The sequence below is a fragment of the Nothobranchius furzeri genome, chromosome 15 (assembly GCF_043380555.1).
Source record: "Nothobranchius furzeri strain GRZ-AD chromosome 15, NfurGRZ-RIMD1, whole genome shotgun sequence".
Taxonomy (NCBI): domain Eukaryota; kingdom Metazoa; phylum Chordata; class Actinopteri; order Cyprinodontiformes; family Nothobranchiidae; genus Nothobranchius; species Nothobranchius furzeri.
The window spans coordinates 25925348-25938975 of record NC_091755.1 but is presented as its reverse complement, the minus strand read 5'-3'; positions in this window follow the sequence as shown (position 1 = coordinate 25938975).

Here is a 13628-nt window from a genome sequence, read left to right as displayed (position 1 = left end):
GTCCTCCTTCCAATAAAGGCCTGGAGCTTGATGAGCTTGAGTCAAATACAGGCCCGGGCCTGTATTGGAGGATTTACAGTAAATTTATTTATACATGCAGAGTTAAAATTGTTAAACAGAGCTTTGATATGTTATTGGGATTTTATAAATGTATTTTTACAAATATAATCTTGGTAACCTCACAGTGTCAGCACAGAAAGACTTGTGGGGACTTCCTGCTATCTTGGGGGTCCCAAACCCCAGGTTGGGAACCACTGTTCTAAAGTACTACTGGTGATAATCTTGGTGAATAAAGTGATTAAACACTGGCTATCTCTTTAAATTTGTCTTAAAGATATTGGCCAGAGGCAAATTTCCTTTGAACGGCATGTGTAAAAAAGTATTAAAACCTCAGATGAAAAAGGTTTTGGGATTTTCACGGCTGGAATTTTAAGAAAATCTGATGTTTTTGACTGGCGCGGGAAAAACAGAAACTAACTTCCGGTCTATGCCCTGGGCAGCTGGTGACGTTTCACAAGGAGCTCTGCTGAAGCAGCTGTAGTAAACAACCCCCGACTCCGGTGTTTCTGCGTTAGCGTTATAGCAGAGAACAATGTGTCATCAGTCAGATGTAGCTTCTGAAGCCTCTGCCGGTCGGTCAGATTAGGTTTTTCTCTGGGATACGGCGACAAGAACAGATTTTGGGTTACCGTAGAAGTTCAACCGAACTCCGATCCCGCAAGCTGGATATCACTACCGGAGGTGCAGACATGTTTTAGACCGTTTGACTCAGAAGACCCGCGACCCGATTTGAACATCGAGGTGGATTCTGTTCATCTTCAGAACCAAAATCGGTACAGTTTGTTTACTTATGTTAAATATTTCATTTCTGTGCTCCACCGGGAGCTCTAAGCTGACGAGTTCTCAGCTGGTCTTAGCTCCATCATGTGTCCCAATATAATTCAGTAATCTACAGATATGTGTGCTGCCAGTTTTACCACTCCATGTATATATCGATATAACTCCGGAAAATATATAACTAATAGCTCACCAGAATAAATCTATGCTGGAGTAACTCCTTAGTTTGACTCATTTGCACTAATCCAGGATGGCACGGAAGTTCTACTGGTCCATGAAGGATCTATTGTTGATATGGGGATCATCTTTTAGATTATATCGGTGTGTCTCGTAGCATTCCCAAATGACTTGTTTGATTCCTTTCCGGAGCAAAAAAGGTTAGCAGTTTTGCTGCAGTCATGCTAACAGGACTCGGAGTCCAGAAGTAGCGGCGCGGTTCCAGATGGATTTATAGATGTAGGTTATTATTTTAGATCAGACCTATGTTATTTAAAAATACGTGTAGAACACGGACATTTGGCTCAGACCTTTTGCTGCAGCTGTAAACGCAATTTTCCGTAACAATTGAGAGCACAAAAGTAAACAAAATACAGTTATTCACAATACTAGCATCAGCAGCTAACTTGTTTTACTTGCTGGAGTGATGTAGGCGGAACACAGTTCTTCACTCTCTGGAGGAGAGGATTTAGATTTTCTGTAATGATTTGACAAAAATCCTTAACAAAATTAAAACTGAACCCAGCTCATATTTATATAGATGGTAAAAGTGTAGTTATACTGAATTTCTACAATTTTAATGCTGGGTCAGGCCAATACCTTTAACAAAAAATATTTATTTATTTATTTATTTAAACATAATTTTATTCGGAGGAATAACCACTTGAGATGAAACATCTCATTTTCGAGTGGGTCCTCCTTTACAACAAAAAGAGAACAAAAATTAAGAGCAAGACAGCAGAGCAAAAATCAAAACATTACAACAATCATTTACAGACACACACACACACACACACACACACACACACACCCCCTCAAAGGCTCACAATACTTCACCCCACACAACACGACCCCAACTAACAAGGACAAAACAAAAGCAACAGCCAGTTGAACAGTTACAATTAGTAACATAGACAATTATTCCTGAAGATGATTGACCAGAGCCCTTCGAAAAGTTGTGAAAGATGATAAACAACAAATATATAAAGGAAGATTATTCCAATCACATGGAGCCTTAAAACCAAAAGCATGTTTCGCTACCTCTCTTTTCACTTTAGGAACAACTAAAAGATCTGGTCATTATGCCGCAGGCTGTAAAGTGAATTATGGGGAATTAAATGTATTTTAAGATCATCCAGATAATTAATGTAAAAAGTTTTTAAAATGAACTGAAACCAGTGAAACTGTCTCCTGACAGCGGGTATGAACCAGGACGACATGTCGATACATCACACTTCTATGTGTCCTAAATGGACAACGAAGAACAAAACGACAGAGACTATTATAAGCAACATCAATAGAGTGCAAGCAGGCGGATGAAGTGTTCTGATAGATAATGTCAGCATAGTCCAGAATAGGCAGAAGTAGCTGTGTGGCCATTCTTTTCCTAACCAGAAAGTTAAAACGATTAACAGATTGATAGAGGATTTTAAGAAGAGAGTTTTATTTTTTTGTAGTTGATTGTATATGTAAAGGATAAATCAGGTTCCAACCAAACACCTAGATATTTTATGGTCTCCGTGGTCTCCAGAGAAGAGGAGTCAAGAAAACAAAGCTTCAGGGTTTTTTTTTCCAATATCTAGGGCTTTTTATGAAACAGTAAGGAATGTGATTTGGACTTATTAAGAAGTTTATTGGCCAACAGCCACTGCTGAATAGAATTAAAGTCTTTTTGTAGTGAAAAATGTATCTCAGTGAGAGTTGGTTTACTACAGTAAATAACTGTGTCATCAGCATAAAGATGAATATTACAGTCTGTGCAGCACAGGGGCATATCATTAACATAAAAAGAAAACGATAAAGGTCCCAAGGAAGAACCTTGAGGGATGCCTTTAGATATTCCAATAAAATTTGACTGACAGCCCCTGTACAACACACACTGGCGACGATGATGTAGGTAAGAGTTAAACCAAAGTAAGGACGATATTGAAAGGCCAATAGCATGCAATTTATCCAATAAAAGATAATGGTCAACTAAATCAAATGCTTTGGAGAGATCTAAGAAAATGGCATTGTGGATATATATTTGGTCCATTACCAGAGTCACTTTAGATTTTGGTGTTGGCTGTTTCTCACAGTGGTGCCCAGATTATTTTCATAAGGGTGGCCAGATGGGGCCAGAGAAAATTTTGGACGTGGGACACCAGAGTGGTCCGTGTGATAACACAGAGTTTAGCCTGTGGCGATGCATTGCATGCTCTTTTATTCTATTTCATAAAAAAAAAAAATGCATCCAACATGTTTGGCTCCAAATTTGAAAAACTCGTTTTTAGAAAGACATTTCAACTGGTTATTTGGAAGGTTATTTTAAAAAATTTTGATCAAGGTATTTTTATTTAGTTTTACAAGTTATATTTTACAGTATAACACAAGTCCAAAAGAACTAAAACCCATCCACCCCCCACAAATACCAGACAAGTGTGACCACAGTACCAAATATCTAGTTTGATATACAGAGCTCATATAGCCAGATAAAAAAAATAAAAATAAATAAAATAACAAAAAAAATCCCAAACATAAATAAATTAAATACAATAGTAAAGATGAATGAGGACAGCAACAGCTGTTCACATTGATATATTGTCTGCCTCCATATCTTCTACAGACATAAGGAAAGGCTGCCAAATGTTATCAAATTTTCTAGTAGACCCCCTAATTGTGTACTGTATCTGATCTTCTCCAACTTGATATGATACATAATTTCCCTAACCCAATGACTATATGTTGGAGGTGCTGGGTCTTTCCATTTCGATACTATCAGTCTCCTAGCTAGGAGAGAGCAGAAAGTTACCATTATTCTTTCCGACACCTCTAGGTGGGAGTCTGTCTGAGTTACTCCAAAGAGTGCAATGAATGGACATGGTGCAAGCCTTTTTGCAAAGATCTTAGAAAAGGTCTCAAAAATGGACTGCCAGAAAGTGCCAAGCTTTGGACAAGTCCAGAACATATGTAGGAGAGTTGCTGGATCTTGCCCGCATCTGTCACACGTGGGTTCTACCTCAGCATTGATCTTAGAGAGTTTAAATTTAGACCAGTGCAGACAGTGTACAATTTTAAATTGAATGACAGCATGTCTTAGACAAATGGAAGATGAAAAAATTCTCTGTATTATTTTGTGCCAAATGTCATCTGTGATTTGCTCATTTAAATCTGTCTCCCATTTATTTTTGAGAAGATCCAAAGATTTCAAGTCATGAGAATATAGTATTTCGTATACCTTGCAAATAGTTTGCTTTCTGACTAGTTTGCAGTCAAAAATCGAATCCAACAGGCATGTTGGAAGACGTAAGGGAGAACATATAAAGTTCGAGAATACAAAATTCCGAAGTTGCAGGTATTGATAGAAATGTGATTTGGAAATATGATACTTTTGTACCAACTGTTCAAAGGAGGCAAAGCTGCTGCCAATATATAGATCTGACATTGATACTATACCTCTACTGGACCACATATCGAAAACACCATCTGTTAATGATGGGACAAACAAATGATTCAGTGCAACTGGGGCAGCCTGGGAGAGATCTGTAAGTGCAAAGGATCTTCTAAATTGGTTCCAGAACTTGATTGAATGTAAAACCACAGAGTTAGAGGTAAAATTAGAAATGGGCCGCGGAAATGGCATCTTAAAGCACAGTAAGGCTTTTAAAGAAGTGGAGTTTACAAATGCCCTCTCCAGATTTAGCCATTCAGTGTCAATGTTATCATTATTGTTATCCATTCAATATAGCAGTACTCAAATGTTAACTGCCCAGTAGTAATACAAAAAGTTAGGGCGTGCCATTCCTCCCATTGCGCGAGGTCTCTGAAGTACACTTCTTTTTATCCTGGGCGTTGCCTTTGTAGCCGGACAGTTTGCCAAATTCTTTGAGTAGGACCATTAGCTTAGGAAGACTTAAAATGGGATGTGATATGTATAGTAACTAGTGGTGGGCATAGGTTAATTTTTTTAATCTAGATTAATCTCACTGTAATCTTGGAATTAATTTAGATTAATCTAGATTAAAATGGCTCATTCAAATTCTGCCAAAGGCATATGTGTGTGCTACCTAGATAATGATTAAAAGCAAGTCTTTGAGAATGGAGGCATATTTCTTGTTTCAATAGTGCATCACAGACTGATAAAGCAGTTTTACTACGATAACTGATGATGAAAATAAATAATGATCAATAAGTATTAGTGTTTAATAGCTGTTTATTCAGTTCAACAAATTCTGCACTGTAGGTCTACAGAATAGGCCATGATTAACTATTTACAGTCAGTAGCATTTGGTCAATCAGTCCAAGCTCTATTTCTCCTTCTTCCACCAGTCACTCAAGCAGACCAGCTTGTTCACATTGTCTGGTGACAAACTAGATCTTCTCTTCTGCACAATATGGCCTGCTAAAGAAAAAAGTATATAGATATATATATACACACACACACACACACAAACATACATACATACACACACACAAACTATCTGGCCTGGGGAGGTGGTTAAATTTCTGGGGTGCCCTTCCAATGCCCCCCTTTAGTTTGCATGTAGGATCGCCTCTGGTGAATCGGAGTGAGAGCTGGAAAGGATGCCACAGCTCACCTGTATCAGCAGAAGCCAACTGTTGCTGTTGTTGTCTCTGAAAACGGCAAGGGGAGTTATCCTAGCTCAACTTTTCTAAACAAATATAAAAATTTATGAGTAAAACGTTTATTATTACAGGTGAATTTGAGTCGATGCCACATGAACAATGACCTGTAGAAACAATTTATCACTTTATCACAATAAACAGCTGCTAAAAGAGCTAAACTTAGTTGGAAACCGCACCTGTCTGAGAAAGTCTTGTCTCGTTTTTCTCACGTCCGAGCGCTGCTTCGACCGCGGACGGTGAAGTGTGGCCCGGGGAAAGCCCGGCTGGAAATGTCGGAGGTAAACAAAACAAAATAAAAAGAATGAAAGTCGGATTTATGGATTAAACTCTGGTGAAAGTACATAAATTATTTACTTGTCCTGCGCAATGAGAAGGGAGAAGCGCTGCTGGTGGCGAAGGCGCGACTGTTCGGCTGCATGGGGAACATTAAACTCCGCGAGCCTGGCGTCCGTCCATACGTACGATGATCCGCGCCGAGTATACATCCGCGCCAACCAGGTATCCATCCGCGCAATGTGAAAGTCATCATAGCTTACTGAGTATTGACCCAGATCCCAACCCAACTTTGAGAATAGATTAACGGCGTCATTTTTTAAATCGCGTGATAAGAGTCTGGCTTTGCCGCAGCGTGTTAACGCCGATAACAGCCCACCCCTAATAGTAACATGTCGTCTGCATAAAGCGAGACTTTGTGCTCTTCCCCCGCTCTGTGAATTCCTCTGTTATCTGTGTTTTGTCTCAGAGCTAAAGCTAGTGGTTCCAATGCAACCGCAAAAAGGAGCGGTGACATGGGGCATCCCTGTCTTGTTCCACACTTAAGTTCAAAGAAAGGGGACAAATCATTATTAGTATGCACATCAGCCATCGGAGAAGTATATAAAAGTCTGATCTATGATATGAATTTATATCCAAATCCAAACCACTCTAGAGTGCTGAAAAGATAGTCCTACTCCACCCGGTCGAACGCCTTTTCAGCATCGAGTGAGAGGACGACCTCTGGCACATCCGGTGGAAGGGGGCTATAGAGGATGTTAAAAAGGCGTCTGACGTTGAAAAAAGAGTAACGATTCATTATAAAACCTGTTTGGTAAGGCGATATAATGGAGGGAAGAGCATCTTCCAGTCAACTTGCCAAAACCTTGGCAAGGATTTTTGCATCTGTGTTAAGAAGCGAAACTGGGCGAAATGATTGGCACTCCAGAGGGTTTTTTCCTTTTTTGAGAATTACAGAGATTACCGCTTGGCGCATGGTCAGAGGTAAGGTCTTAAGGGAAAATGATTCTTCAAAAACTGGCAGTAGCAGAGGGGCAAGTTGGACGAAGAATTTTTTATAGAAATCTGTCCGTCCGGCCATGGGGACTTGCCACTTTGCAATTGCAGATATTATTTCCAGGGCTGAGAATTCTTTCTCCAATGAATCAGCTACATTTGCTACAGCTACAGATGGGACATGTAGTGATCTTAAAAAATTCTCCAACCTGGAGGGAGCAGTTGGACATTTTGATGTATACAATGATGTGTACAATGCTTGATAAATGTTTTGAAAACAGGAGTTAATTTTGAGGCTATCTGTACACACTGAACCTTGCTCATCATTGATTGAGGGTATAGTCTGATTGGCGGTTCTTTGTCGTAGCTGATATGTGAGAATCCGTCCAATTTTTTCCCCATGTTCATTGCATCCGTGTCTAGATTTAGATAGGAGATATTCTGCCTGCTGCGCTAATAGGATATCAAATTCGGTCGACAAAGACAAACGCTTTTTCACTATGTCAGTAGATGGTTGATGGCTATATAACATATCTAGTTCCAGTATTTGATCCGATAGTTCTTTAAGGCGCACGTTGTTTGTTTTCTTCTTATATGCACAGTAAGATATTATTTATCCACGCAGATAGGCTTTTAAAGAGTTCCATAGAGTTGAATATGATATTCCTGGAGTTTGATTAGTGTCAAGAAAAAAATTGTATTTCAGATTAAATAAAATTAGTAAAAGACTCTTCTGATAAAAGAAGAGGATTGAGTCTCCAAGGGCGGTAACTATTTTGTGTATTAGGAATACGGATTTTCATGGTTAGCGGACCATGATCTGAAATGATTATGGCATCATAATCGCACTTAGTTACCGAAGGCAAAAGTCTTTTATCCAGGTAAAAAGCATCTATTCGAGAGTCTGATTTAAATATTATTGTTTGTGTGAACAATAATTTGATTCATTAATATTGGTCTTCTCTGGTGTGGCCAGTCTAGCAGGTTTCTAGGGGTGGCTCTGGCCCCCCCTTTCCCTCCACCCCCCACCCCTTGGGGGCGCCACTGCATAGCAACAGCTTTCTATTTTAAAATATGATTAAAAGGAAATCCACTAAACTTTTCATTAGTGTGGTAACACTGAGATAAAACAACATTTTTTACATCCATCTGAAAGCTAATGGGAAAAGAAAGCTGGTGATTCTGTTTCACTTATAATCTCAAAGGGAAAGTAATTATGATCTAAGTTTTATAGTTAAATCCAACTAACTATAAATTCTTCAGAAACATGAAATAACCTAGCACTAATGCATTGAGCATTGAACTTTAACTCATATTTATCTTGCAAATAATTTTCATGAATCATTTATGTTGCTCTTTTTTGGGTGATATTCTTTACAACTCTTTACGGATATTCCAACTTTTTACCTTCAGTTTATAAAGCCTAACTTCTGAAAGTACCTACCAGTTCTGCCGTACTTCTTTGATGGTGCATGGAAGTAATTTCTTTAGTTATCAAACCGAATTCAAAGCAAGTAAACCATCAGTGAAACACATCACATGCCGGGAGTCAGCCATTAAAGAGGAAGGAAGCATTAAAACTAATATAAAAATACTAAGATTATTTTTATAAGCCAATGTGTGCAAATTATTACAATCTGTATGCAAAATAGTCAGCATTGTGAGATGTGTCATTTGGCATGTTAAATAGTTAGAATATTGTAATATTTATATATTTTTATTTAACATTTATTTTATTTTATATAAACATTTATTTTAAACCATTAAATATTGTTTCCATGAAAGATAAATGAGCAGAGGAATTGCAGAAACATGCTTGTTAATTGTTGGATATTCTAGTAAATCTATTTGGTTATACACATTTTAGACCTACTGAATATATGCATGCACAAATTGTAACAAACAAATAAGCAAACAAAGAAAAAATGCTAGAATAAAAAAAGATGTTCTAAAGAAGTAAAAATCAAAACAATGTTATTTCTTTTTTACCTTTTGTGGACATTAATAATATTTTACCTTTCATAATTTTACAGAACATGAAATCACTAAACAGATTAAAATGTTAATTAAAAAATGTTTTTTGGAAGGAAAACATGTTGGTTAAATATGAAGAAAATTCTTCAAATGCATTTGAGTATTTGCAGATTTGTAGAAACAATGATTTGCTGGTGTTGCGTGCAGCTTCAGCAGCAACCATATAAAGCCCTGAACAAAAACTCGCATGTAGTTTAATACTGGGGCAAAGAAGAGATGCACTTTCTCATTAACATGTTCAGGATTACACCATCTGTTGTTTACAAGCGCGGTCGGCCATGCCGCCTCCTTTACTCTTGACGCTCTGGCTGCAGCCTGCCTGTCTGTCCGTTTTCTTGTAAAGCTGCGTAAAAGAGCTGAAATCCACCATGTATTCCTGCAGCCAGATCACACTAAAGCTTCTCCAATAGTCCTGCTGTGTTCCCTTTCCCATTCCAACCTACTCCATTCATTTAGCCAAAAATGTCACATTCTGTTAAAGGAAAAATGTATTTTATATTCTGTTGCTGCCCAACATTTGCAACATTTCCTGGATCTTGGCTGTTAACCTGTAAACTGCTCCGGCTCTGGAAGCCTGATCCACTGCTCCCATATGCAAACAGCTTCCCTAATGGCATCGGATTTCATCATCACGGCTGTAAAAAAGGACCTGAACACCAGCAGGAACACAAAAGCAGGTATTTACTAACGTTTTTAATGAACAGCTAGAAAATCTTAAGAAGACTCAAAGACTTGCCGTGACTAGATTGTTGCACCATATATAAAACAATGAAAAATGAGCATTACTGTTCAGTAATGCTGCATAATAAAGACCTATCCCATCATGTCTGCTGCAGGTTTTTTCAGACTTCATGTTCATTATGGTGATTGTGATTCATGTCTGTGAAAGTCTAATTCTCTGATTGCCTGTTTACAGGACTCTGACACTTTTATAGATCTCCTAATACCATTACAAAGTATGACTTCAATGGTGGCACCTTTCCTCCTCGAACAGAAACAAAAGGATGTTTGCAATGTGACAACTATTCAGTCTGCGTTTGGACTTTTGATTTCAGAATCTAATGATTATCAAACATTCATGTCAGCTTTTAGATTTGTGAAGACAAGTGGTTTCCAAAATCCTAAAAGAAAATTAATGTGTGATTTTTGCGTTTCACATTTGCAATTTGAAATGTTAAAAATGGTAGAATGTATATAATACTAGAGTATAGATTAAATGTTTTTGAATTGTATATGCAAAGATCCTGAGACGTGGTAATCGGATACTATTTTCATGATTTATATTCATTTCTACTTACTTGTAGCAAGAATTTCTAATTTTAAATAAAAACAATTGTAGAAATCCTTTCCAGGCCACAATGAACTCTTCTTAAATCAACCATCCAGACAAAAGACATCTAAAATGCTGCTCCAGATGTTTGAGCTTATTGAGAAGCTAAAATGAAATATTTCACTACAGAAAACTGCACAACCCTACATTGTTCACTGATGGGCCTAGGTGCCATGAGAGAGAAAAACTTGCGTCTCCCGCTCCCTTTCATGTGCCGAAGCTGCAGCAGACATGCAATGCTGCAATCTCTTTTAGACTGTTTTCTAAAAGCAAGAAGTCCTTTTCCTGTAGCTTTTCATCACCTCATCACCTGAGAATATTAGAGTTGTGTAAAGCTATCTGGTATTAAGGCACCATCATACATTGGTGATCTGCACCAGCCTAAATAACAAAGGTGATCATTTGCAGCTGTATCCCCCAGACTCTGGCACTCTCTCCCCCTGAGCCTGAGATCAGTGGTCTCCTTTAAAGGTATGGTCGGATAATAATCGCTCACTTTGAGTTTTTCATGCAGGCTGAACATGACAATAGTCTCCTACACCTATCTCCTGCTTTAGCTCTTGATAGAAAATAGACTGTGAAACTCTAGGATTTAAAAATTCTGACAGATCTACGTCACACTTTCACTAAACACCCATGGACTCACCATCTTGACTCATGACGGGGAAGGCTGTTCTTTTAACATCTGGGAAATGGCAGAGAACATCTCGGCTAGTTTAAACTAACCGTTAGCATTAGCAACTTCACCACATGCAGAAGCTCCTCCAGGCTTGTATTATTTGTGAAGATCAAACTTCCACGTTGTGGTAGTCGCATTGCTGTTATACGACTCCAAAACCTGCCGTCTGAAGCTCAGCTGTGATGTGAGCAACTTTTAGTTCTGAGAAATGGTGCAGCGACATATTTCTCCCTCTTCTTTTTCTACTTCTTCCTCTTTTTCTTCTACTTTTTCTTTTCCTCCTCATTTTTCTTCAATAAAATCATAAGGCACTGAATGTTTTATTCAACAGCTCATGAGCTTCATGTTTATTTTGTTAAAAGTCTGTTTGAAAGAAAGAAAAATCCAAAGAAAATAATTTAGAAGACTAACAACATTTTTGTTATTTAAACTCATGTGGGTTGGTAATGCAGCTCAGGACAAAAAGCTGGACAGACAAACAGATTCTGTGTTGACGACACCATTCTGTCTACATTTAGACATAAATCAGGATCCTGATGGTGCAAACCCCAACAGACTACACAATCCATACATCTGATAATGTGGATTTTGGTTTTTGAACCCAATCACGAGTGTATGAAAATGTTCCTTTTCCTACTAAAAAACATTTGACTTAAAGTGAGAGTGTGTATTTTTCCTGCCGACAGGGGGTAGTATGCCTAAATCGTTGCAAGCAAGCAGTATTTTTGTGTTGGAGTAAGGCCTTACCAATGGATTCTCATTAGGGTCAAAAAGCCCTGGTGAGTGCAAACTAACAAGCACATCAGACTCCCTTTCATCAATGGCAACAAGTGGAGAGGTAAATGTGTAAAATGACAACATTTAAGAATGAAGAAAGTTTTGTAACCGTTACAAATCAGTGAATGCATTTTGTCCTCATGGGCTCCTATAGAAGGAAACATGGCATCTAATATGGCGTCGCCAAGAGACTTAAACCCGCTCCTATGTATTTTAGACCTGATTTTTTTTGGTAATGTGTTACAAAGCCGCCAATATTTTTCAACAACTGGGCATGATTTTATTCATTTTCAAAAACATTTTGATGGATATTCCAAGAAATTAATGGTAAAAACTGCACATTGTCTCTTTAAGACTTCGAAGGAAAAAAATTTGCTTTATTAAATTATTTTAGAGTAACTACACAGGAGGCAGTGATATGGACATTAGATCTAATGAAAAATACTACTAAATACTGTTTTTCATCTGGTGCAGTTTATGCTAATTAAAATGACCAGAGTACCATTAAATAATCAGATTGTTATCGTGTAAAGCTCACAGTTGAACCACTGACTCATTGGTCACAAGGTTCCATTTTGTGAGATAACTCACGTTCACAAGTCAAATTGAGACATCCTCTGGTAATCACAACCATGTGTATCCCATCTCATGGTCACAACTCTGGAGATGCTTTATTAAGAAGAGTAAAATCAAAGAGCTTCATTCACTCCGCAGACGTTTGAGGCTGGACCAACGAGTTTGACTCGTCACCATAGTGGCATCTTTGTCCAAACTACAGGTGTGACAAAAGGAACAAACATAGTGTCAGTAAGTCACCATGGCAACACTTCATCAATTGGCTGCACTGTAAGTGTGTTCCCATTTACAACATCAATAACTTGACAGCAGGAGGCTTTACAGCTCTGAAGTTGGAGAAATGACGGATTGGAAATCATGTTTGTGGGCCGAAACATCAGCTCACCAACCTGGGAGCAAACACAAAATCAGACCAAAGCATCTCAAACTTATCAGAAGAGCTGCAGCTGATGAACTGCTGGACCAGCATGTCCACATGGGGACAGCTGTGGTGCATCACAGATGTGACACAATACCTCTTTTCTTGGGTTCATGGGTATATTGGACGTATTCTACATTATGTATGACTTAAGGTAAAATGTATTTATGCTAAAGGATGTTTTCACTCAAAAATTCTTGAATATTATTTCCATTCACTTGGTAACAAACTAAGCTCTTTGTGTGGTTTGTGCCTGTTGTGTTGCCGTACTTCCAGTGGTGTCTGTGTTGCCAAAACAACCCAGTAACTTGTAATTTTGATTGTGCCTCGTGTCCTCGTGTTTTGCTTCACCGCCTTCATTAACTCACTCTAGACACTTTATACTCCATAAATGTTTTTTCAGCTGATGTTGCTTGTTGACGTGTGATGCACTGCAGCTTAAGGAGCCTCTTTGTTCTCTGGGATGCAAATGAACAAACAGCTACTTAAATCGTACCTTATGTGTTCGTGCATGAAAACCAGATTGAGAAAAACAATGTTCAAAAATGCCAACAGATGAAGGCAATGATCACTATTTTCATTAAAGCACCCTGTTTTGTTGGAAATATCTTCTTACTAATGCTTGTGGATTTCTGCATCCAGCTCGACAGAGATGCAACCCAAACTGTGTGTGTGTGTGTGTGTGTGTGTGTGTGTGTGTGTGTGTGTGTGTGTGTGTGTGTGTGTGTGTGTGTGTGTGTGTGTGTGTGTGTGTGTGTGTGTGTGTGTGTGTGTGTGGTGATGCAGCTCCCTGATGCAGCATCGATTTTGGGATCACCAACATTTTTTTAAGGCCCCATTTTTGTCTCTAAAGAGCAGAAGATCTG